We start from the raw sequence: 27,277 nt of genomic DNA, 5'->3' as shown, positions 1-27,277 counted from the left end.
TATTCTTTGTCACTCTCCATAGTGAGTAGTTGGTACTGGCCTCATTACTTAGTTCCTACATGTAAGTGTTAATCTCTTGCTGTTTTATTTCATGTATTGGTCCTCTCAAGTTCTGTGTAATTCTATTCAGTTCTATTTTACTTCTTGGATCTCTTGTCGTTTGCCAGATTCTTTTAGTTCTCCTTCTTTCTGCTATCAGCTCTCTTACTACTTGGGGGTAGCAATTAACTTCAATTTTACTCTGAAGTGGGGGAGTGTTTTCCCATGCAGATTGTTTAATGTTCGTTACAAACTCTTGTACTTCATTTTCCAGCTCTTCAGTCGTTTGTAGAGATGTGTCTAAATCAATTTTATTTTCTATCATGTGCTTTAATGATTCTATGTCTGCATATTTATTTATTAGTTGTGGTGCTCCGGGTTTTTTCACAGCAGAGCTATGGATTGTAAGGACAATTGGTGAATGATCAGAGTTAAGATCAAATTCTTCCTCAACCTCTATAGAGTTGGGTGATATGTACTTTGTGATGAAGAAGTCTAACAGGTCTGGGATCTTAGCTCTATCTGTTGGCCAGTAAGTTGGCTTCCTTGTTGAATGTACTTCGCAGTTGTATTCATCGACGGCCAGTTGTAACTCCTTCCCTTTGGTTGTGGTTAGTCTCGATCCCCATCTAGTATTCTTCGAGTTGAAGTCTCCACCGATGATGAATTTTCTCGTGAAATTTCTTAAAAAATCACTGTAATCTGGTTTCTTTAAGCTGAATCGAGGAGGGCAGTAGACAGCTGCGATCGTTATCATTCCATTCGAATTGCTTGTAAGTTTCACTTCTACAGAAATCGACTGGAACTCTTGCAATTCTATTTTCTTATACTCATGATGAATTAATTCTTCTTTAACCATCACCGCACTTCCTCCACGAGCACTGTTCTGGGGATGTACTGCATGATATATTTTGTAACCTCTCATTTTCAAATATGATTGCTTTGTGGAATGTGTTTCTGAAATGAGGCAAAAATCAATTTTTTGTTCAATTAGAATTGCCAATAGACCATCTTCATGCTGTAATAGACCATTGGCGTTCCATGTCATTATTCTAAATCTACCTTCCATATTTCTTGTGAGTGCTTTCTTTCACTGTAGTATCTTCTAGTTTTTCTAGTCTAGAAAGAATTGTTTTATTGGATTGCTCCTCCCTAACTAGCTTCTCAAGAATTAATTGGAGTTGAGAGGCTATATTCAATCCTAAATCTTCACCTAAGCTCTGGGATATAAGTTGGGTTTTCTCATTCATTTTGTTAACTGGGACTTGTTTTACTCTATCCGAATAAGACTGATTCTCAATAATTCGAGCATCTTTTAATACCCTTTGAGGCACAGTAGTTTTATTTCCCTCGTTGGTTTTCAGTATGACATGAGTTGTAAAATTTGAATATTCCCACTGGAGAGGACGACAGCAGCCCACCAGAAGAGGCTTGAGACACCGAGACGGATCCAGGCCACCATCAATAATTGTGAAAGATCCACACATGAGTTAAATAGTCATTTAAGAGGGCCCTTAGTGCTACGAATCATTCGCAATTGAATAAAGCTAGCTTGTTGAAGGTCTATTTAGAAATCGAACTTGATATTGAAATTTGCGCAAATATTCAAACTTAAGGGAAGGTCTCATTTAGAACAATAAATTTATGAGAACTTAATATTCAACCATGCATAGAGTAAATATTTATCAATATTTGATTTATTATATATGCTCACCTATTAATATTTTTTATCAGTTTTTATTTTTTATAAGAATTTTCTGAAGCCCATGTTCATAAGATAAATTATTTTATCTTCCACCAGAGGCCAAACTCAAGCCCTGAGATATCTCAATATTTTAATTTTCTCATATTTGGAAGCAAGATATATAAATTTTATTCGACAAGCAATTGCAGGTCGACAACTGAGCTATAGAAATGGACAAAATATAATTATGCTGTTTGAAAGAGCACGAGATATATTAGTTGATGCTAATTAGCAAAGTAAAACATTTTGTGAGCTATCTGTGATATTTTTTGTAATATATAATTATTTTCTCATATTATTTTTCTATTTATAGTTCTATTTTTCATCATTGTTCATTGATATTTCATGCATATTATATATTTTTATTTGTTGGATGGTGTACCCTTCATTTATGATTCTGTCTTCATGCATGACCAGTCTTGTTCCAGTCTATTTCTATTATTGAAAAATTATTTGAATTATCAATCAACTGTATTCTTCACCGAATAAGTTGAATAAATCAGTGATGTACATTATTTACTATCAAATCTTCAGAAATATCACAATCTCAAGATTTATTCAAATCATCTCGAACCATCGCATCCGATTAGGAAGAACATAAGGGTCATAGTATTAAGTTGCAGCAGCATTATAAATTAATAGAATTCATAATATATTCCGATAGAGTGTTGCCTTTCATTCCACTCAGTATCTTCTCGCATTGCTGACCCCTTTCTCACATGGTGGCGAGTGGCATTGGTGTCAATACCATATTGTCTAGTACAAAATTCAGAACCCTTAACCTAGCTCTGCAGTGCAGGCTGGTTGCTTGGCTGAATCAGACTAGGCCCTGAGACAGCAAATAATAGCAGCGTTGGTGGGAATACGAGCGGCTGCAGTAACATCTTCCACCCAGCAATGGTCGGTGTAGTTCCACCTAGAGGACAGACGGAAGATCAATCCAATCGGTTATTTGATCCCTCCAGCCAGGCTCAGCCAAGCAGCCGAAACAATAGAACAATGGAGTGGCGGTCTTATTCGCGTTCATCAGCAGTCTTCTTTCTCACGATTATTTTGATTTTTGTGTGTCAATAATAACTCCAGTCACCAGTAAAAAGTTCCCAGATACTTATGTACTATCATATTAATGACTTTTCATGATGATTTTTAATTATTTGAAAACATTGACATTCTGAGCCTTTAGGCTGAACTTGGGGTCGCTGAAAACGAATCTGCAATCAGAATTTCTCTATTATGAAAAAAAAATCAAGCTGTTGATCTTCCGGCAACCATTGACAGTCATCCTGCAATGCGGCTGGAACACTTCCAAGCCAGACACTCATTTCAAATGACACAACACCAAGCTGTAAGAAACCATCCTGCACTGTAGCGCTAGGTTTATATCTTTATCTTTATCTTTATATCTATATCTTTTGCATCTACCATAGCGGTGTCAACCAGATCAGTCATGAGAACTGCAAATTGATAAAGCAGCCACAATTTGCAGCCGATGGAAGCAAAGAATTATTTGAGCTCCTTGGAGAGCTGGTGAGAAATTTGTGGTATATCTCTTTCAGGATGCATAAAAATAATAATAGTATTCAAAAATCTTCTGCTCTACCGACTGCTGCCAGCTGGACATATGCGATGCCAAAAATAATGTCACATAAACATGACACATTCATGGGGCTGGTGATCAGAACGAAGCTCATGAAATTATATTATTGAGAATAAATCAAGGCTGTATATCGCTAATAGTTGTAGAACAAGTCAATATAGCAGTAAAGATTTGTCATGAATGGATGATAGTCAAAGGGAGATTATTTGTGACTACAAGCAAATGGTGTTTTTTGATAGAAGGAGGTGATTGCTTGATATTTCATTATTTGGAATATTATTTTTGGGATATTCTATGGGCCCTACTTGCTGAATTTCATCATTTCATATACAAGTTAAGTCAAGTGTAAGCCACTTTGAATATAATATTGGCTACAATCAGCAATAAGTTTGATTTTGGCATTTGATCGTTTTGGATAACTTTATTTTCTGAAGGAAGTACGTAACATTGTAAATATAGATATATTGGGCAATTAGCAGGTCCATCGAGGAACTAAGATATAATAAGATTTAAATCACATAGCTATTAATAAAGAGTCTTAAGTTGTACCTGATTATTATTGTATCCATGGATTAAAAACTTTTATCATTGTCACCAAATTATTCACTCACTGATAAACGTGTAAATTCTATCTTGTGGACCAATATAGATGCCTCATTAGCTGAACTCTCACTTTATTCAATTTCAAGTATCAACTCAGCATTAAAATGAATCACACTTCTGCTGATTCTGACGTCTCGTATATTAATAACGGTTGTCCAGATCCCATATTATTGACTCCTAGTACCTCAAATCCCACAATAGACGCAGTCAGTACACCACAGGTGAGCGAGCCCGGATGTGTTGGCTCCATAAATTTCTTCAAAGTCTCCAGCAGTTGTCATCCACTCAGGTCGAAGCCACCAACGCCCAGCTGAGTACAGCGCACAGCTGAGTACAGAGGTAGTAGATGTCGACACCGAGGGGGGTGCAGAGGAACTAGCAGATTCATTGCTTCAGGACACAGAGCAGCATCTGGGAAAAACAGAATCATGTCAAACACTGACCTAGATCACTTAACTGAGGTACATATGGATCAATCCAGTAGTATCATGCTGCAGAATGCAATGAACGACCTGATTCGGGAAATCAAGGTAGAAAATGAAAAAAATCAAGGATTCGGCTGAAAGTGTAGTAGGGCAGGGCATGAAGGAGACTACAGATAGAATACAGGCAGTAGAGTGGAAGTTTGATGACATAAATAATAAAGTAGAGAGTTATAGGGAGGAACTCAAAACAATGATAGAGTTAAAACTGGAAGATCAGGTGGAAGTTATGAAGGATTTAGCATCAAGGATAGATATGATTACATGTAAACTGAATGAACATATAGTCAACTTAACTAAAGAGATACACAGATGCAGGAATTAGAAACCAAGATTGAAACCGATTTTAAGAAAAATATTCAAGACAGGTAACAATCAGAACACAGAACATAACCTCCAAAGTAAACAAGAACTCAAATATCAATAGATATAAAGTGTGTGTTCGGGGACAGTGCGCCAGACTTCTCCATAGGTCAAAGGTCAACCTGACCTTAAAAAATTCAACCTAACCTAACCTCACCTAATCTAACCTAAACAAGGTCAAGGTCAAGGCCAGAAAACAAAAATTAAAAAAATTGAAAAAAAATTATCTATTTTTTTTTTTTAATTGATAAAAGTTAATGAAGATAAATCAAAAATAAATCAGAAGGCCTCCCACTCGCTCTGGAGTGTATATGAAGTGTTCACAACAGTGGGGGGACCATCAGTATTCAGCCATACAAGACACGTCATCATCTCCCCTGTTCAGTTCTAGAACCCAGCGTTTCAGCACACTACAGCACAGCCACACACTGTGAAAAAGTATCCTAGGACACACCGCCGCCATTTTGATCCTCAATAAAATAGCATATGCTCAATCTAAGTGGCAATAAATTACTAATTTTCATTCCTCAAATCCTCTTCACCCACATTTAGTAATGAAGGATGAAGTGATCCTTCTACAGAATATAAAATGAGCTTGAATATTCAAACAGTAATGAGATATCCTCTGTAGTGTAATGAGTAGCATTCAAGAGTCTCAGATATGAATTCTAGAGTGTGAACAAATCATTGTATCACAAGGGATATATTTTCCTGGTCATATTTCCTAGAACAGCATCCAATAGTATTCAGTCAATGTTCAGTCAGTGTTCAGTCACTGTTCAATCACTGTTCAGTTAGTGTTCAATCACTGTTCAGTCACTGTTCAGTCAGTGTTCAGTCACTGTTCAGTCTGTGTTCAGTCACTGTTCAGTCAATGTTCAATCAGTGTTCACTTACAGCTCACTAGAAGCTGCAATGAACTTGAATATAGTTGTTGAAGTATACATAAGAAACAACAAGTAAATAGATATCCATCGTGGTGTAGTGGTTAGCGCTTCTGCTTTTCATTCTAGAGTCCTGGGTTCGAATCTCCATTTTATATAGGTAGGTTAAGGAAATATAGGTAGGTAGATTGTAGTTGTAATTGTTTGTAAACCGTTACACCACAATGGATATCTTTTGTTGAAATAACTTTTCTCAATAGATCAACTATGACTTAACAGGAAAGTTTTCATGTTTCAACTGGTCTGTTTGACATCATAATGTACTTATAGCCAAGCGATAAGGAAGTTGTTGAATAATAACAGAAATGTGCAAGTATATAGTATTTATATATAAATCTCAATAATTGAAAGGAATATACAAATGGAACAGCTTCTCTCCTCTTGTATAATCATCAGTCCTATGATACCTCTCAGCTGATGGCTCCTCACACTCACGAACTTTGCAGGGTCCATCAGGTACATCCCAAGAAAGATCATCATCTTCGTCATAGTATTTGTATGGTGTGCACATAATTCTGGAAGCAACTGCCTTGTAAATGATTATCTCAAAAGCTGGATCACTCCACTCTCCAACCTCGATCCTGAATCTCTTAACCCAATCAGTGCCCTCAACCAGTGAAAAGACTGCAAATATAATCTTCTACTTGCTCAATCCCAGCAGAGTCAGTTCTTGGAGACCTCATTTGAATTCACACCAATAGCATTCTTGTGTATCAAGAAAGTTCAGTACAATTTCCACATCCTTGTTCTTCCAGTCAGGCATCTGTTGGAGATACACAATGGTGACCATGCTGTGTCCCAGCTTGTAGAATGTCTTCAACAACACTTGTGTGTCATCAAACAGCATACTAAACTTGATTGGAAGTCCAGGCAGGCAATGCTGCATTATAACTTTGTTGATTCCATCCTTGATATTCTTCATATTGTGGGTGAAGACATCGGTTAGGAACTGATGCACACATCCATTGCTGACAGCTGTGTTTTCAAACGGATTGTGAATATCACCTCTTCTATAGAGAACGCTGTCTATGCTTACTGCATTGACAACTGCCTGTCGTCTATCCCGAAGTCTGGAGCAAGCACAAATGTAAGACTCATGATCTAGACATGATTCCAAATGTCCTGAATCGTTGAAAAAGTCTGTCAACGAGATAATACCCTGATTATGTAGTTCCTCCTCAAGCTCAATCACTGTATCCTGCTGATGTAGCTCACTGTTCGACAACATATTGCAGTAGACTGAATAAGTAGACATATTGCACTGACCTCTCAGTGCTGACTAGCCTTATTAACAGAGGAAAGAGGTGGGGTAACTTTTCCTGTTTCAACAGGTCATGATGATGTCACCCCATCATGACTAACTTCTCAATTCCTCTTTATCATTAGTAATGTAAGTAGTATCTCATTCTCTATAATTTGAGTCTCTGAACATAAATCCCCTATGATGTAGTGGTTAGCATGTCAGCTTTCCAAGTCAGAGGTTCCAGGTTTGAATCCAAAGTGGTAATGGTAAGTATTAAAGGCCAGTATCAACAGAACCAGAGGATATATTTTTTTGTATGTAGAAGTCTGAACACTTAGTGTACACTCAACTATACTAAGTAGAGGGTAGTGGGTTGAGAAGAGAAAACGATATTTTTATTCTTCCCATATACATTTATTTCCCATTATAAAACAGAATATATATATATTAGTAATTGAATATCCTCTTCTATATTTTGTGGTTCCTGAAAGACCTCTGCCGACCTCCCCTCTTGTTCTGGAATGCTGCATACTCCATCAGTTTGTACAGCACCCCGAAAAGCAGCACTGTAGATAGATATTAGTAGAGCAGGGTGTCCTGAACAGCCCTCAGTAACTACTCTTAATCTCTTCACACGTCTATCATCTCTGCCGTATGAGAATCCTGCAAAGGTTACTTTCCTGTTGTTGCTGATAAGAGTTAGACTCTTGTCACTGCATTCAAATTCACACCAATACTTTCGGGATGAATAATCATTAAAGATCAATTCAATTTTAACATCCTCATTTCGCCAATTATAGACTTACAACTATAAATTTACAACAGCTACTCCACTATACTTGAGACTGTAGTTAGTATCCAAAGGTAATCGTTGGCTATTGCCAAACAAAACATAACCTTTTTAAAGTATGACATTGTCAACAGTTAGCAATTGACTAATGTTCAAGAGACAAACGTCTCCACTTATATATAGCATATAATAATGGTGGTGGGGGTAAAAGTGAATGATAAAACAGTTAATTAAATCAGACAAAAATATCTATCTTCAAGCATTGTCTTCATAATCCAATCATGGGTTGAGTTCACAATATTGAGTGCGCAGAGTAGTGGTGCATCCATAGGCTTCTTCCTTGATACAGTCAGCTTCTTCTGCACGGACTCCACATAGTTGAGTAGGTAATGCTCCGGGCAGTAGCTTCCATGTCCAGCACTAGTCCTCAGCAATTCCTCCAGGTTCGGTAACTTGTAGTGGAGATAGGGTGATGTCAAGTCGACATACTCTATATCATCTCTCTATATATATAGGGGATACTCTATATCCCCTTGGGATACTCTATATCCCCTTATCATCCAGCTGCAACAGCTTGTCCAATAGAGCAATTGTGTCATATCAATAGACAAAGATCTTGATTGACTGTCCCAAGTTGCTGTCAGCCAGCCATCATCCAACCATATCGCAAACAATTGGTTCAGTGCTGTGTAGGAAAGATGTTTTTGACCAGCTCTTTTGACTGACCATCCCAGTCCATGTTTGGCTTGATGTAGACAATTGTTGTCAAGCACTGCACTAGCTTTCAACAGCATATTTGATATTTGGGTAGGGTTCCTGAGCTGTGTAGGGAAGATGTTATTGACCGGCTCTTTTGACCAACCATCTCAGTCCATGTTTCAAATGCAGAGTAATATTAATCCCCCCACCTCTATTATTCATCAGACATCCATTCTCATCAACAGCCTCCAACGTAATGTTACCAATCTGCTTGATGTCCACAGGTAAATAGATTACATTCTGCACAGTTACAATCATTTAATACCCCAGATCAACATCTGGGTAAAACTCATAGATCATGTGATCCTTGACCTCATTCAAATAGGATCCACCCACAATGTTACACTTCATATGCAGTACATTAGGTCTATTGATTTGTACTGATTTGTAAAATTGCCTTTAGCCTCTTTGTTGGCTTCTACAACTCGTTTATCACTAAATCCCAACAAACGTCCTATTGAATTGACTGGACTGGAATCTAACTTGGTATTGCTTGAAACTGAACATTTCAAGGTCGATGGATCGACAGTCAATGAGAACTGTATGCCTCGGTTATGTAACCTTGCTCTAAGAAGAGTGGCAATAGTTTAAAATTCAAAAATGCCTTCTGGTTATGATATTTTCTGGAGATCTGACCCAAATTCAGCACCCATATCTGGCATCACCTTGGATGCAATATCCTCTTTCTTCTTCTCTTTTTCACCCATTCCAATCCTTCATCTATTACCTATGGTTCCAACATTACATACATAACCATACCAATGATTTGTTATATTCGAATTGTCAACTGATGTTAGCTCCTGATGTGTCAGTGCCAGGTCAGTTGTCACTGATTTCTTCACAATATAATATGACAGTTTTGGAGCATAGTAGTGCAGTGTATTGTTGTAGCCCGCCTCAACATTTGGTATTGAATAAAATTATGATCATTCATTTTCATCAATCGAAAATTTCAAACACAAATGTCCACAAATATGTGAGTAGAGATATTCCTGCTTTCGTACATAGTTTTATTCAATCCTTGCTGCCGGTGCTGACCTTTGATGCATGTAGTCGATAAACTCCTGTGGCGGTCTCCGGTTGCTGAATCCATCAAAGCAGTGGACAACATCATCATTCTTCACATATCACACCCAATGTGTGCTGGCACCAGTACTGCTGTCAAGATTGATGATACCGCATTCTTGTCTCAATGGTCCTGCAGCTGGTAGAGCATCCCGCATAAACATACCTCAGAATCGTTCCAGCTTTAGATGACACACATACTTGTAGAGGTCTGCATCAGTGAGTGCCCAGTCAGGCAGAGCAATCATCATCTTCTGCATTGACAACAGCAGCTTGCCCCATTTCCCATCCTCTGTTGATGTCTCAAATAAAGTCCTTCACCTTTCTTGGACAATATCTGCCGATATTTGAATCTTTCCTGAAATTCTTCTCACAACTTCTTCTTGATGTTGGTGACTGCTAGTGCTGCTGCCCTCTCAGCAATCCCGAGTCCTAAGATGTTGCTATACTCAAAGCTTGCTCTTCCAAGATGTTGTCAGCTACTGCTCTGCTTGCCGTATCACCACTCCTTGAATAGGCAATATCGTGCTCCTTCCAGGCTTGATCAAGTTTTTTGATTCCTGGATCACCTCTTGCTCATTGCTTTACAAGTTTTGTTCCTGGCCTGCAGTACTGATAGCTGGGGATATGCAGTTAAACTGGTAGAATGTTGATTGCCTTATCAACTATTGCACTGGTTATGTTCTTGATAGCTGACAAAACTCCTCTCCCTTGATACCTCTTCCTCTCTCTGCAGATTGCCATCTAATGCTGCTCAGATGGGTTGTTATTTGGTGTTATACCTTCGAGTGACTCTGATAAAGCAAGACCTAAAAGTCTGATCATCTCAGTTTCCAATCTAGTGTGGTTCCAGCCTCCTGCTCCCTTCAACATGTTTTGTGAATCAGATATACTGGATATAGCATCAATATATTTCTCAACGATTTCAATGATAAGCTCTCGGAATCTTCTTTCTGAATATCACTTGTCCACCCCATCCAAGTCTCCAATCGGATCTTGCATATTTTTCAGTATAGAGTTATTTAGACTTGTAAATGATTGGGTATCATCGAGACTTTTGAACTTTGGCCGTCATGACCAAATAAGATCTTTGCATGTGATCAGATTCATAGTGTCACTATCATTTTGAGGATTTGCCACATTAAACACTCGCCTGTGGTGAGCGTTGATATTACCCAAAGTATTGATAATTCTTTCACCTATAGGAGCCACTGTAATATATGGAAGGTAGTGTGTGGTAGAAACACTCTCAACTGTATGTCAATTTGCAGTAACAACCATCCCCTTATATTGCAATCAGTGTGCAGGCTTGTCAACTATGTAACCACCCTTAACCAACTCTTCCAGAATGGAATTGATTTCATTCTCCTGTCCAGTGTTGCCAACTGCTCTAGATTGGTCCAACAGTCTCAACCTGTCTACAAGTTCATTAGGATCATTGTATTAGATGTATTCAATTTTAGTAGCATCATTTGCAACCATATTAAATGGTGTCACCAGTCCTCACCCACTATGCTTATCATTCTTAATCAGTGGGTGAATTGTCTTCTTGTACTTGGCATCATTGGGGTTTAGAATACGTCCAACTGAGTCATGGTTTTTTCTAGACAAATTGGTCAAATACAGAATGCGCTTGTATGCATTTGAGTCAGGTGATTTCACAAGTTGATTGTTAGGCTTCTTTTTTAAAATCAGCTCACATAGTCCAGGTGTTGCATCAAAGATCCTATTATGTTCTTCATCTGCAGGGTTAGTCAGGTCAATGTTTTAGCCATCACTTCCAAAGGTTGGATGCCTACAACCCAAATAGTACTTGTTTCCAGCTATTCCTGATCCAAATGTAGTATTTGCACTACTATCATTCAAATCGCTCTATAAACATATGGACCCACTTTGGTTCTACTCAATTAACTTTGAGTATAAATGTTGTACACTTCCTTAGGACTGCTGTTATTTAACACTCCCTCAATATTCTCCTCCTCCTCATCACTTCAATTCCTAGCCTCAGACAATAATTTTCTTGCAACTGCTGAAGTACTTTGAGACAGAGTGGAGCCTGCTGCTTCTCCAAATGATTCATAGGTTGGTGACTTCTTCTCCTTCTGCTCCTCAACAACATCTAGTTGCTGTGGTAATGGACATCTAACATGCCTAGGTCGGATTGGAGTTGTTGGCAGTGTAGGCAGTATAGGCCAATGTTGTTCTGCTAATGGTTTAGCCAGTGACTGTTGGTGAGCTGGAGGTGCTTGTTGCTGAGCTGGAGGTGGTTGCTGCTGGGCTGCAGGAATCTGAAGAGTCTTGATAATTTCCTCCAGTGGTTCAGTTAGCGGTTTGAAATGTTTTGCATGTTGCTCCTCTGTCAATTCTCTTCCAAGTGTGAGCTCCTCATGCTTTCTCTTGATGTTACATCTTAGCTTTGCAATCTCCTTGATGGTAGGAGCTACCTCCTCCAATTTCTTCTGACAAGGTCGAACCATCCTGCTTGCCTCACAATAACAGACTGATCCTCTACTAGGCTTACACCTCAACTGAATAGGTGTCAATACCATTTCTGTAGTACTCAACATTCTTTCCTGATGAGTGGTCAATGACAAGGAATGCATGTGCAGCTGACGACCAAAGCTTGTTACATATTTCCTTGAACTGATCAAAGGTCATATCAGCTCTGACATAGTCTCTACACAGATGCTTCTAGTTCAGCTCATCCTGTTCAAACATGATTAGAAAATTTGCATTGTCACAAATCACCTGTTTTGGAATGTGGCTATAGGTCTGTGCCAGATAAAAAACATCAAGATCACTGTGTCTGCCTGCTCTAAAGTATTTCCTGATGGAATCATGTTGCTCAAAAATTATGTCATTGAAGATAATTATTGAATTGGCAGGCAGTTCATGTGGTTCAGGTATTTCCTCACTTGTATCACACTCTACATATTCCATCTCATCACCTAATCCTTGCATGATGGTTTTAAGTAACTTGTACTTGGACTGAAATGTAATCTTTAAAAAAGGTGTATATTTGAAAAATGTATTCCTTTTGGATCAAGAAGCATGTTGAACAGCAAATTTGTCTTACCACACCCTGAAGGTCCACAAATGATGCATCTTATATGGTTGGGGAACAAAGGACTATGCCATTCCTTCTTATTGTCCATTTCCAGAACATAACCTTCTACCACACAATCAAAATCGATAACTCTTGCCATTGTACAAACTCTCTCATCCTAAATCAAGTCACTTTTGTCAATCCACAAGTCTTGACTTGAACTGTATCCTTTCCAACACACTAGCAGCTTGTCCCCTCTTTTCCTCAAAACCTTTTCAATCTCAAAGACACTTGGAATTGTTGTCTCTACAATTCCTTCAGGGTAAAACCCTCCTTGGATAGGCTCACCTCTATAGTCTTCCAATTCATTTGTTACAGGTACTGTGGGACCTACACGTGTTACTGTGATCAGCTCATTCGTCCAATTGGCTAGATATCCCTTGTCAAAAGTCTTTTTATACTTGCTTATTCTAACCTTGTCACCAGGCACAATATCTTGATGAGGACCTGGATAGAACCTACCTTTACACTCTGCATTCTTCTTCTGCAACTCTTCTTGATGGGCTTGATGCAGTTTACCAAGTCAGTCGAGTAGCACTTTCTCATGCTTCTTCTGCAGAACTACTGGTCACATACCTATTGTTTGATGAATCCTGGCATTATACTCTTTGAGAGATGAGGTTAGAATGTCTGCCTAATGATGTGTCCCTTGCTAAGTGAACTTGATCCACAAGTGCTCTGTTGAAGTGTTCCACTATAGATGCCTTCTTATCTGATCTAGTTGAGTAATGATTCACATTATACTGTTTCACAAGTTGTTGGAATTTTGTATTGAACCACTCTCTATCATCATCGGTTTGTGGATTTTTCATTGGATGTTTCTCAAATATAGGATGCATAGCCCCAACAATGTCATTGACTAACTTATTCCTAATTGGTGTAGCAAATGCAAGCTTACTGGGACAATTTATGATTGTAATAATGTACTTGTAACCTTTGTTCTGTCAAGCATACAGTTTTTTTGTTGACCTTGAACTCGACCTGACCTTGACCTTGACCTTGTCCTTGACCTTGACCTTGGTTAGGTTAGGTTAGGTTTGGTTGAATTTTTGTGGGGTTAGGTTAACCTTTGAACTATGGAGAAGTCTGGCGCACTGTCCCAGAACTCACAGTTTATACCCACTAATATCATTGACGCTATTGATGAGAGACAAAACAGCATGTTTCCACAGATGACCCAATTAAAACCCGATATAAATCAGAGTGGAGAATCATGTAAATCATTAGAGGCAGCTATCAAAGATCAACACTCATCTCTATCTGAATTAAATAAGGAAGTAGAAAGTAATCAAAATTCAACTAGTAATCAGTAGCAGTTAACTTAAGATAAATTAACAGAATTAGAAAATAAATTTGAGCAAATGAATTCGATAATGCACTCAAATGAAACTATAAATTCAACAGGCATATTGAATGGATTAGGTCAGTTCGACAATACAGATTGCCTTCTGCAGCCAAAACCATTTATTGACCAAATAACACTAGTTCAAACCTTAGTACCCACCTCTTGGAATATGTGGTGGCTCCGACTAATCAGCTTGCTGAGCAGTGAACCTCTGCTGTTTGTCTGGAGTAGAGCCAACGAGTTTCCATCTCTGGATGAGTTTATTGCAGTCATATCATGTGAATTCAATCCCAAACTGAATGGTGCCTACACTACCATTGTCACCACGCTCCAATTTAATAATTCCAAATTGGGAGAACCCATAAATGATTCTGCTCTAGCAAAAATTATTTTAAAAAAGCTACCTTTCCAAGTCAGAATGGCATTAGCTACTCAACCAGTAGCCAGCTGTAAACACCTCATAAATCATCTGTGCAGTATACGATCTGTAATGACAGTACCTAACCACCGTCCAGACCAATCATATGTTCACATTCAACATCATTCTAACACTAACTGATATGCTGACCAATTCTACAAAACACAGCCATATGATTGCCCTAGAATGACACCTCATTTCGAGCATCGCGACGATAACAACTGGAGGGAAAAATAAAATAATGGAAATTTCCAAAATCGTTTGGCAAATTATTATTTGCCACAGGCAGGTCGAAAGAATTACTATGATGGCCCTGATCGTCTGGGAACAAATAATACATATTCAAAAAATATCTACATTGGAAACTATAACCCGCTACCACAACAAGTAAGCACAAATTATACCATAGGACATGCAACCCAATTAGAACAACAAAGAACCCAGAAACAAACACAAAATAACCCACCACCGAACACAGAGACACCTATTATAGCTGAACAACCATGACTATATGATACTCCAGATACAACCCACATAAACACAGATGAATTAGATGAAGAAAGTAAAGATGCTCCCCCCTCATATACTACTTTCAGAGACAACCTACCATAAGTATTGTGAGAAGAACTGGAGAAAGAAAGCAGGCTACTGGACACACATATGCAAGCTTACATCAACATTGAATCATATGGTCTACAGATCCAAGCATTAGTGGATAGCAGATCAGAATGTAGCCTTGTACAGTCAGATATATTTCAGTGTATAAAGAGGAAAACAAAATTAGCTACCCTACCGCTAATGAATGTATATAATATATCTGGCATCAATCCAGGATGGCAGATTCACATAACCACTGAAATCGCTGCCGTATGGGTTTTGAGAAGAAATTTTGAATAAAAAAAGTTTTTTCAAGACAACAGTTTTCTAAAAATATTGAGATAATTTATAAAATTGATAATCAGTAATAAGGAAACCCTATTACTAATTATTCGGTATTCTCATCTAATGAAATGAATAAAGGGAAAATTAAATTGAACACAATGAATGTTTAGAAATTCATTATTGAAAAAAAGGATTACCACTTCACAAAATATTATATACATGACAATATCCTCATTCTAAATTGATGATGGGCCCATATATTTGTTCAATAAAGTCTTCCATGAATTTCAATGCTGGGAAATATAATTTGATCATCACATTACCTCAGTAGCGAGTTACATCGCAGAGTATTTTAGTAATGATGTTTGATAACTACTGCTTAAATGAAAAGACAGTTTGGCAATTATCTCCCATCCTCCATATCCGTTTTCCTGTTCCTTGTTTGATGCACTTGGAATTTTTTGTCTCCTATTCATAATTGTGAATTGATTTAGCATTAACAAGGATCGTTCTTCCATAGTCAGTCATAAATTTGTTTGCTCCAAACATGGACCACTCCAATAGAGGGTTTGAGTATAGCTTATATACAAATATCTTCATGTGTTGAAAAATTGAAAATCACTTTACAAAATAGAAACTTGAAATGAATAATCACATCCTGGAGTTGTTGTTAAACCTAGGGCTGCTTGCCGACAACTGAATAAGGAGGAAATGATTTCTTCCCTCTATCAATGCCTTGCACTGGCTGGGTGCTCACCCACAGTTGGCTGAGTAAGCACAAATGAATGAATGCTCTCTTTGCTCTTATTCTTCTTCTTAAATGTTGATACTACTTATTTGCCATATTATAAGAGAGAGGGAAATGGAATTTGATTCATATTCAAAATTCGTTTCACCACCCAATGCTTACTGGAAATGGACCTCCAACAACATCAGTTCGCCTATATGTTCCTTGTGTTACCTGTACCCGGCCACCACCTAATAATAGGTACCGATTTCCTTCAAAACTCTCAAGCTTGTCTAAACTTTCAAACACTTTAAAATTCCATGCATTCACTGAATCAAATTTTCATGAAATTATGTTATACCTGAATCTGAAAAAACGCACCAGAGAAATCACGGAAATACATTCTGCTCATTATATGCAGAGTGTGCCGAAAATATGGGGTATTCACGAAATAGAAAACTCTATGGTACATGTAAAAGTGTTAAGTCTGACAACCGAGACTCATGCACAGCACGGACCAGATTCTAACACCAAAGAATTATTAGAAATCTTATTTGATAGAATCCACCAGCATACAGATTGGCATCCTGACCTTAGAGAAAAGATAGTAGTTATTCAAGTATTCCATAAAAATGAAGACGTTTTCTCTGAAAAGCCCGGACTAGCTACTCACTTCAAATGTACACTCAAAAATGAGCCACATGAAACCTATTACCGCAAATCGTATCCTATACCATTCACATTATCAACCAGCCACTATAGCCGAAATCACCTGCATGGGACAACTGGGAATCATAGAGGAATTGACTACACCTTATAGCCTGCCGATTGTATGCATAAAAAAGAAAGATGGAACTGTGAGACTATGCTTAGATGCCCATGCTTTGAACCGTATCCTGGATTACAATCGAGAAGGACCCGACCAGATCCAACAAGTAATGCAAACCTTCCACAGTAAGATGATATATTCCACAATAGATTCGAGCGCAGGATACTGGCAAGTCCAAGTGGTCCCCGAGTCACACGATTATTCATCATTCTTGTTCAATGGCTGTAATTACCGGTTCACTTGTTTAGCATTTGGGTTACATAACCCCATGGCTATATTCATCAGATGTCTGAGACAGGCGTTAGGAGAAGATATTAAATAGATAAATGAATATTTATTTCCCCAAAAAAACTTAAACTACAACATCAATTACACAAAATATTAGGTAAATTACAATATTACATACAATAGTTAGTTACAAAAAAGTATTTTAATGTATCCTCCACTTGTTAAGTTTTTCCTGCGTGGAAATTGACCTACTCCACTATGGTGTACCATATTCTAGAGTAGATTTGTTAGTTTTTTTGTGTGTATTATTAATTAGTTAGTGTTTAGTAAGTCATTAGGTGGATAGTTGTTATTTGAATTAATGTTTTCCATGTTCTGTCTTCCTTTGCTCATCAACCAGTAATTGTGTACTATTGTTTCGAACTTTCTAGGATGATTAATCTGTTTAAAGTTTGCAGGAAGTAGATTAGATAATTTTGGTGCTAAATGATTGAAATTTCTCTGATATAGTGCCTTCCTTGCAACACTGGTGATGAGAGGATTCTTGTATCAGGTGTTGTGGTTGTGGTTTCTGGTTTGAAATGTTGTTGGGTTCTTGTGTAATCTGCATAGTATCTCCTTGGAGTAAGGCTGTCTTGGATCCATCACGTCAAACTCATTGAATAGCTGGTCTGATGAGTAGCGTGGAGGCTTCTGGTTGATGACCCTGATGATCAGCTCCTGTACCCTGAGGAGTGGTTTGATGTGCGAAAAGCTTGCACCTCCCCATCCCACAATCCCATACAGCATGAGGGAATGTGCTAGAGAGAAGTAGATAACTCTTAGACATCCCTTGTCGACCAGTGTTCTCAGAATCCTGAATCTGCAGATAGTCATCCTCAGTCTCCCGCATAATTCATTGAGATGATGATCCCAGCGCAGAAAAGAGTCCATTGTAACTCCCAGGTATTTCTGTGACTGTCTCCTGCGAACTGTGTATGAAGTGTTATTCCGTTGATTCTTGATTACTATCTCATCTCATGTCCATGTTGAGTCGCCAAAAAGGTCAGAAAGAGGGTTTTCTCATGGTTCAATGTTAGAAGATTTTCAGCCAACCAGTGAGGCACCCTCTGAAGTCCAGTCTCGGCTTCTCTCCAGGTCATCTCCCAGGTCGGTTCAGAGAACAGTAGAACAGTATCATCTGCAAAGGTGGTGATTGATCCATTAATTTCCATGTTGCATGATTTATGTAGAGAAGGAAAAGAATTGCTTCTAGTACTGTTCCTTGTGGCACTCCAAACTTAACAGTCAGCTTGTTGCTTATACATCCATCGACTCTGACACATTGTGTTCGGTTAGATAGGTAGCTCTTGAAAATATTCCATGCGACTCCTCTTATTCCATAGTTATCAAGTCTTGAAAGAAGAATGTCATGTGACACCGTATCAGAGGCCTTATTTAAATCTAAGAATACTGCTAATGGTTTCTCTCCAGTGTTTATTTTATCAGCAATCTGTGTGATCACATAGTGGATAGAATCATTTATACTGCAACTGGATCTAAAACCATATTGGTTTGGCGATGGAAGATTATTCTTTTCAAGAGAGCTGATCAGTCTTGTTTTGATACACTTTTCAAGAATTTTCGATAATGTACTTAGTGATGATTTGGGTCTGTAGCAATTCATATCTTTCTTATCTCCTGTTTTGAAGATTGGACAAATGACAGCTTCCTTAAGACACTGTGGAAAAACACCTTCCTCAAAAATTCTGCTTGCAATATGTGTTAAAGACTTGGCAAGTATCGTATTATTCTGTTTGAAAAAATCTGGTTTTTAATTATTGGGTCCAGGTGCACTATTAGCTCTAAGACTATTAATGATTTTTATCATTTCGTCCTCACTGACAGGTGTAAAGAATAATGACCGGCAGACTATCTGATCAGCTGCCACAAGCTGCTCATCTGCACCATTACAATCGATACTCAGAATATCCTGGGCCAGTTCTGATCTAATACTAATGAAAAATTCATTGAAAGAATTTGCTTATCTTTATCATCATCTCCCAATTTCAATTCTCTCCCTTCAAAGTTGATTTGGTGGATTTGTGTTCTTGGCCGTTGCACTTCAGTTATTTCTCTTATTACTTCCCATGTTTGCTTGGAGTTGCAGGAAGTTTCAAATCGCCTTGAAAAGTATTGTTTCTTCGCATTTTCTATTACAATGTTGTTAGTAGATTTCTGTACCTCCTATAATACTCTCTAAGCTGTAGATTCGCTGTATCATTTTTGCTTTGTCTGTGTAATTTTTTTTTATTTATATTTCTTACAGAGAAGCATTTATTGGGAGAGGAAAACTTTCCCGAATTTAAATAAAACTTTAAAAGTCCATGTAAGTCCATGTGAGTCCATCAAAGTCCAATTTATTTCTCTTCCTTATTGATGTAATTAATCCATTTGTAATCCAAGGCTTAATTTTTTCTGTGTGCAATACTCTATTAATAGCTTCACATTCTTCTGTGTATTTCTTCAGTATTTCTATCATTCTCTTCAAAGCACCATCAGCGCATTACTGCAGGTACATGGAATTTCATGTCTCATTCGTTAGTGCTAATGAAAGTTTATTATAATCAATACTTTTATAGTAGGGTTTTCTTCTGTTGTGATTGTGTTCCACCGCATCATATTTAATTCCCAGAATAGTTATAAAATGATCTGTGATGGAATTTGGGAGCAATATTGTTATTATTTATATCTTTTTTCAAGTTTATCGGAATATGATCTATACATGAAGCGCTATTATTTCCAATACGGGTTGCCTGCTTTATACAATGTAGGAATCCATATCCACTGAGTAGATTACCATAGTCTTCCAGTTGCCTGTGCTGATTTGGTTCTTTTGTGTTGATGTTCAAACCTCCTAGAACGATATGAAAATGCTTTCCATTATCAACCAAAATCTGCCTCAGATCAATGAGAAATTCTGTCAAGTCCAAGTGTGATTGAGATCTATATAAAGCTGTTATAACAAAAGTATCTTCCCCAATTTTCAAATGCATATTGGAACAGTTGTCTTGCCTAACTACAATTCATTTTATTTCGACAAAATAGTCGGATTTGACATAAATTATCACTCCATCATCCTGTAGAATATTGTTTTCTGTTTTGTGGCAGTTATAATTATTAATTGATTTCAAGGAAACACCACCAGCAATCCAGCATTCCGTCAAGACTATCACGTCGAAATCCACGTTCATGTCTTCCAGTTGAATAAGAAATTTTCAAAATTTTTATTGTAGCTTATGATGTTTTTATGAAAATTTATGATTTTCATGTTGAAAGGTTGGATTGTATTGTTGACATCTTGTGAATTTGGGATCGAAAAGTCTTCAATGTTTAATGAATCCAAATCCTTCATCAAATCATTTTTGTTTTTGTGTTTATAATTATTTGTGTGCCAATTGTAGATATCCTTGTCCTCAACTGATTGTATTTTTTGAGACAGTATGAGATCTTGCTCTCCAACTGTTGAATATCTGAATGAGTTGGTATGCCTACTAAGTGCTACTATTATGTGCTGAATGCTATTGTAAATCTTGAGTGGTTTAGTATTTTCCCTCACTGGGATAAGATCTCTAAACGTTAAAACTGAGCTTCATGTGTAGTTGGTATTGTCAATGAGCCAGCGGGAGCCTTGTTTTTAACAGCTTCCAGTACCATTTGTTTTTCTGACTGCGTGAATGTGAGGATTAAAGTTTGTGATTGTGGGTTGTGAGGTTCTCCGTTAGTTATTGTTGGTTCAATTGATCGAATAATTTTATTTGTAGTGCAGGTATCATTGTAGTAGCTGAACAACAGACCGCACACATTCATTGGACACCTGTTAGTTACTGATTGGTAAGAATCCGGATCCGCGAAAACAGAAATATTTTTCAGACTGCTGGTAAACCACTTCCCTCGATGTGAGATATTTGTTTTGAGTCTCCAACCAGTACTATCTCATCTGCGCTGTGCAAAAGGACAGCTTCATTGATGAATAAACGCTTATATTTTTTGTGGCAGCCATTAATAAGAGACGATGTCACGGTTCTGTAATTTGAATTGATGATTGAGTTGAATTCATTTCTCTGTTCCTCCTGTATAGTTGATCTTATTCCTTTGATTGCGGCTCTTGTTTGAGTTAGTATGAGGTATTCCATTGGTCGATGTTTATCAACAATTAGATGTGTTTTTCCGCTCCCTGTGAATCCATTAATCCATCTGATTCTTGGTATCTTGCATCGAGATATATCAATTTTCGAAACAGCATCCAACAGTTCCTCATTAAGCATCACTTGAGTGTCTCGACTAACCATAATATATTTTTCAATGGTTCTAATTCTGCGAGAACTGTTGTCAAATAATACGTAAGCTCCGCCTCCCTCCATACTGAATCCCATTCTATATTTTGAAGTAGTTGGTAGAAGGTACATTTTCAATTCATTATCGTAAACATTCATACTCCTCAATTCAATTTCTCTGAAGACTGACAATGAAGCATGAAGATTTTTGGTTTGAAGTGTTAAAAGAGCTTCTTTGAAAACATCTGCGTTTATTTTATCATATTGCTGTAAAAGATTTTTCAATTCAATCATGCAATTTAGAAAGTTATGATGCTTGCTATCTTCTGGTAGATAACCTCTAGGGCATACTTTTTCTTCTGGCCGATCTGGTTCTGGAATATTGATAAAATTCATGCTGTTAGTGTCCCTATAGTCCAGTCAACAAAAGATTATAAAGAGAAAAGTTTGGAACACAATTTTCACCTCCACAGCTCTTTTGAGGATAGTTAGAGGATTAACATATCAAAAGTCCTCACCCTACCCCCTGTGATAATGGGGTGGGGATGGTTTGAAAGTTCCAACGTTATTTTTTAATGAATAACGATTTGCCTCGGCTTGGCTGCAATCGGTAAAGCATGAGTGTGAAAATATATGAGACTGGTCGTGGTTTTTTAGAATACAATTTCGATAAATCCTTATAGGCTCGCTCAGGAGCTCTTGCAATTCATTATTCTTGGACAATTTATAGAAATCTTTGGAATGTATTATTTCCAGAGAATTTAATTAACAATGCAATATATTGTTGTGTAAACCAGCTTATTCTATTACTGATGAAATTGGATGGTAACTCTCTTAATAATTTAATACTGATAATTGATAAATAGATATGAGATTTGTCCTGCGTGGTATTGGGGAATGAAATAAATGGTACACCATAAAAAACTTGATACATATATTGTACAAATAATATTAAAAGTCAGATAAATATGGAAAATATATAGAGCAACAAAACATACACAACAAAAAACAAGAATAAATTTATCAAAATAAAATATCACAGACTGGTACACTATTATTTAGCTCTTTAGCACGAAACATTACCATGTGCTTTTTCAATTCATTGATAATATGCATTCATTTGTATGCAGCTTAAGTATCGACTTGCTGTTGCTTGTCGATTTAGGCAATCTCTCTTTGTATCTTATTCCAAAAATCATAGAATAATAAATTGATATATCAAAGATTATAAATATATTAATTTCTGTAGTTTTCAGTATATTTCTCAATAATATATATATCTCTTAGGGCATAAGGTTCGGCCTCTGATGGAAATAGATAAATCAATTCATCCAGTGAACAAGAGCTACATTATATCATTACAAGTTATTGAATAGAATCAATGATTGAGTGAGCGTTTGTATTACAAGATTGAAATTCAATATTCCTTCAATTTGTGTACCTTGTACATGTAAATTGACTTATTCTTATTTAATAAAATATTTCTTATACCTTCTTAAGACTTGTGCAAGTTTTATATTAATTTTTAATATTTATAACCTTTCCGATGAGCTAGTTTTTATATTTGTTTCACTCGAAGCACTGAGGGCGCCCTAACTTTATATATTTCGACTATTTATCACTCACGTGCTGAATTTTTATAAGCTGTTGGCGGCGATCCAAATTTCCTGGTAGTCCTGGATTTTTAGTGGCCGAAGTCGTCTTCTCCAAGGGATTGAATAAATATTTAAATGACTCTTGCTTTAATGCAGCCTCACTAAGTATTATAGAAAATTAATAAATGTATTTAAACTTCAAGTCTTTGAAAAGTACAATGTAATAAAGGGTCTTGTGCTCTAAAAATTTTAATGTCCTTCCATAGTGGTGTCTCGCAGGCAAGAGTGCAGGTTCTACTTTTATTTCTACAATTTTCATTTCCGACTTACAAATTTACATAAATTTAAATAATTTGTTACTACGCCATTTAAAGGTTCAAATAGTCCATGCCAATCTACTAAACCATTTCCTATATCATATGTATGATATTTTATATGTCTTCAGGCCATATCCAATACATAAACTGAGTAATAAAAATTTATAAAATCTTATCATTTATAGAAATAATTATAAATACATTTGAATTGGCTCTCTATTGCCGCCCATCGATTACTACAATTTGATTGGTTCATGCAGATTCACTACTGTATACATGCGCCTAGGAACATCCCACTTCCTTAATACTCTAATTTATTTTTATTTGGTGGTTTAAGTATATTTATTACATATAATATATTTCTATAAGGTTTATAAGTTGTTTCTCCCTCTACAAAAATTAGCCATGTGCTTTTTTAAAGTCCTCCAGTTGCATACCATTTGTTTACAATACATTTTTGCCAAGGTGTCTGGCTAGATTTCACGTTAAGCGACTTGATCGATCATTATGTCGCCGATCAGTAGGTATTTCAAGCCTAACCTCAAATTTTCCAATACTTTATATGATATTATAAGTAGCAAATAACTTTCTTTTTCTATTCGGCTGTTCTAATTTTAGCGGTGATACCTGTTATTATCTAATCTTTTAATAATCGTTATCGCATTTGGCGATACTAGACAAGCTATTCCACTTCAGACCTATAAAATTCTCCAAATAGGGATTTCGTTTGCCCATCAGATTTAAATATGTTACAAAGTATAATTTTTTCATTTTTCGCATAAATCTCGGAAACTATGCATCTTATGAAAATTCATATATCCTATCAAATTGAAGCTCACAAAATAACCAACTAGCTTCGTCCTCTACATTCTTTCCATATCTCTCATAGTTTCTGAGATATCCGCCCTTGAAGGTGAGACATTTTTTTACAAAACACTTCTGCCTTCGAGTTTTTCATCTTTTCGGCCTTATAGTTTTTGAACGATTGAAGAAAAAAATCTGTGCTCATTATGAGCTGATAGAGCATCAAATTATCTTCAATTTGATGTATATTCTCACTACTTTACGCCTTTCCCTACGACTGTTGCAGCAATTCTAGTGTAGAGAGTGGAATTTTCTGTTCAGCAACAACATTGTCTGTTGTCAATGAAATTTGAAGGGAATGTTTTGAACACAATTCTCGACTTTGCAGCTTTGTTCATACTAGTTTGAAGGTGAGCATATAAAAATCCCAACCCTTACATTATGTGCTGAAGGGATGAGGGTGGTTTGAGAGCTGCGTTTTCCACTTATTACTTACATGCATTTATCTTGGAAACAATGTGTTATATTGACATAATCAACTACATAAAAATGAAGCTTCATAAATTTCTTACAAGTTTTGTTCGATAGAGGTTTTCAATAAATCCTTTACTTTTCGAGATATTTATGTTCTAAAGTGATGCATTTTCGAAAAACCAGATTTTCTTCCATTTTTCCGCTCTTGCAAGTCTTATAACTTCCCAACAATTGATGGAACAAGAATGTGCTAATCACAAGATCGTAGAGCATTTAATTACTTTCATTTCATGTATAATTCGACTATTTCACGCATTCCCAGATAAAACTTATAGGAAATTTATTAAGCTTCATTTTCAGCACATTTTTTTATCTTCAATCGTTCAAGAATTAAAAGGCTGAAAAGATAAAAAACTTGAAGGCAGAAGTGTTCTTTCAAAAAATGTCTCACCTTCATGGGCGGATATCTCAGAAACTATGAGAGATATGGGAAAAATGTAAGAGACAAAACTTGTTGGTAATTTTGTAAGCTTCAATTTTGCAAGAGATATAAATGTTCATGAGATGCATAGTTTTCGAGATATATGCAAAAAATTAGAAAATGGTACTTTCAAACCACCCCCACCCCTTTAGCACAGTGGGTAGGGGTGAGGACTTTTGATATGTTAATCCTCTCACTATCCTTAAAAGAGCTGTGGAGTTGAGAATTGTGTTCCAAACTTTTCCCTCTATACCTTCATTTGAGCATCCGTTCGTTGCCTGCTATGACTACTATGATAAAATATAATTATATTTCAAATGATTAATTGATGAGATAAAACTAAGTAAATCAATTTATTGAGGATGAATCTGCTAGCTGGCTGTATTCATCTATGCCTATGAAAAGTGGATAATTCATTGATGCCCATTCATTTATTCCCAATAGCACTTTTCTAATTTCTCCTAGAGCATTATAATCAGTTACTGGCAACAAGTAATTCCGAATTAATTGTTTACTGTCAGGCGTGTTGATTGTTTTCAGTAAGATCGCCGAGCATTTGTTTTGTAGAGTAATTGGCTCAAGGCTATGCCACTCCTCTAGCATCAGCAATTTTGACTTTAGAACATGCAAGAATCCATCTGGGACTCGAATCTTATTTTCTCCTACGTAAACAAACGCTAAATTGATATCAGACTATTCACCGTAATTCTGAATAATCAATGATACTCTACTTTTTGACGTTTGTTTATTTACATGTAGCTTATTTATTTTTGTTAGAGATTTTTCAATAGTGGACGGCTCTATCAATAGATTGTTGCAGTGCTCTTCTATAACATGGGCATTTTGTGTCATTGGCTTCATGATTAGCTGGCTTGTTATTCTTTTTACAATTAACACTAGTTGGAATTTCCTTTTAAGAAGGGCAGTTTTTAGAATTATGTCCTATAACTGAACAGTGCTCGCAGACATCCTGATCTTTTTCACAATGCTTCATCACGTGACATGGAACCATGGCACTGGAAGCATCTCTGAGCTACAGTTTAGTCGCTGGCTTTGCAGCATGTAAAGTCAATAAACAGCTTTACCTTGTTCATTATTAGCTCCCTTATTTCAGGATCGCATTCAAACACCCAATGAAGGGTATCTTTATCTCTTAGGCCTAACTTGAATGATGGGACACAGCCTTTGACAATGTCTTCTTTTTGGATTTCAGAGTTATAGAAATTCTTTTCATAGATGATCTTTGACAGCTCCTCTTTATTTACATCTGATGGGACATCATACAAGAATTTCCTTGGCTTCTTGTTTGCAGGCTCCGTGATTTTTATCCCTCCTTTTCATAATCTTTTGTTTGTTGGTATCTTTTTTCTCATCATCCAATGTATCCAGAACAATAAGAAGGTCGCTGCCTCGAACATTAACAGTTTTCTTCACTCTTATATTTTTTTTTTGGAATGTTTTCCTTCATACTTTTCCTTATTTTTTCACTACTCTGCTTCTCATTATCTCCTACCGATTCCAATTTTGTTGGTTTTGGAAGAAGTACATGCTCTTTAGATTGGATTCTTCTTACGTTTCCAATTTTTCCTGCTGTTGATGCCTTCTTTGGTAAATTAATCACTTCAGCAAAACTGGGTGGTTGATTACTGATTTCCTGCATTTTTTTATTTGAGCTGACTATTGTTTCTTGTAACTTTGGCGCACCTGAATTGAGATTTTCTGTCAACTGACTGATAGTAATAGCCCTTGTTTCCATTGTAACGACTGATTCCATTGTTTCAACTAACATCTCTGAAAATCTATCATAATCTACTCTTGGAAGTTTCTTTCTCTTATATTCAACTGCAGCCCATTTTTTAAAATCCAAGAGTCCATTATTTAGTTCCTCAATATCCTTTTCGAATTCATTGGCCATGACTTCACTTATAGTATTCATATTATTACTTTTCTGCAGCTCCACCTCCTGGTCGTGTTTCTGCTCCAAAGGGCTGATGGTAACGTTTTGTTGAAACCCCTCTCCTTCTTCTTTCTCCTCCTCTTCTTTGTATTCTGGAATCACTCCAAATGATGTTTTTTTTTTGGTGATTGCATTTGTTGAAAAGACACCACACTATAATGTTGATGGT

General features: G+C 36.8%; 1 protein-coding gene and 1 long non-coding RNA gene across 2 annotated transcripts in view; one reads left to right on the top strand and one right to left on the bottom strand.

Annotated features, from left to right (window-relative positions):
* LOC111053090 overlaps window positions 1-27,277 on the top strand; it is a 196,724-nt gene that overhangs the window by 18,489 nt on the left and 150,958 nt on the right. The window lies entirely within an intron of this gene.
* The window catches only part of LOC120354193, a 29,195-nt gene continuing 6,206 nt past the window's right edge, over window positions 4,289-27,277 (bottom strand). The window contains exon 4 of the long non-coding RNA XR_005572884.1: window positions 4,289-4,394. This is a non-coding gene — a long non-coding RNA (uncharacterized LOC120354193). The remainder of the gene's footprint in view (window positions 4,395-27,277) is intronic.

Source organism: Nilaparvata lugens, chromosome 14 (assembly GCF_014356525.2).
Source record: "Nilaparvata lugens isolate BPH chromosome 14, ASM1435652v1, whole genome shotgun sequence".
Lineage (NCBI taxonomy): Eukaryota > Metazoa > Arthropoda > Insecta > Hemiptera > Delphacidae > Nilaparvata > Nilaparvata lugens.
This window is presented reverse-complemented; position numbering and strand designations above follow the sequence as displayed.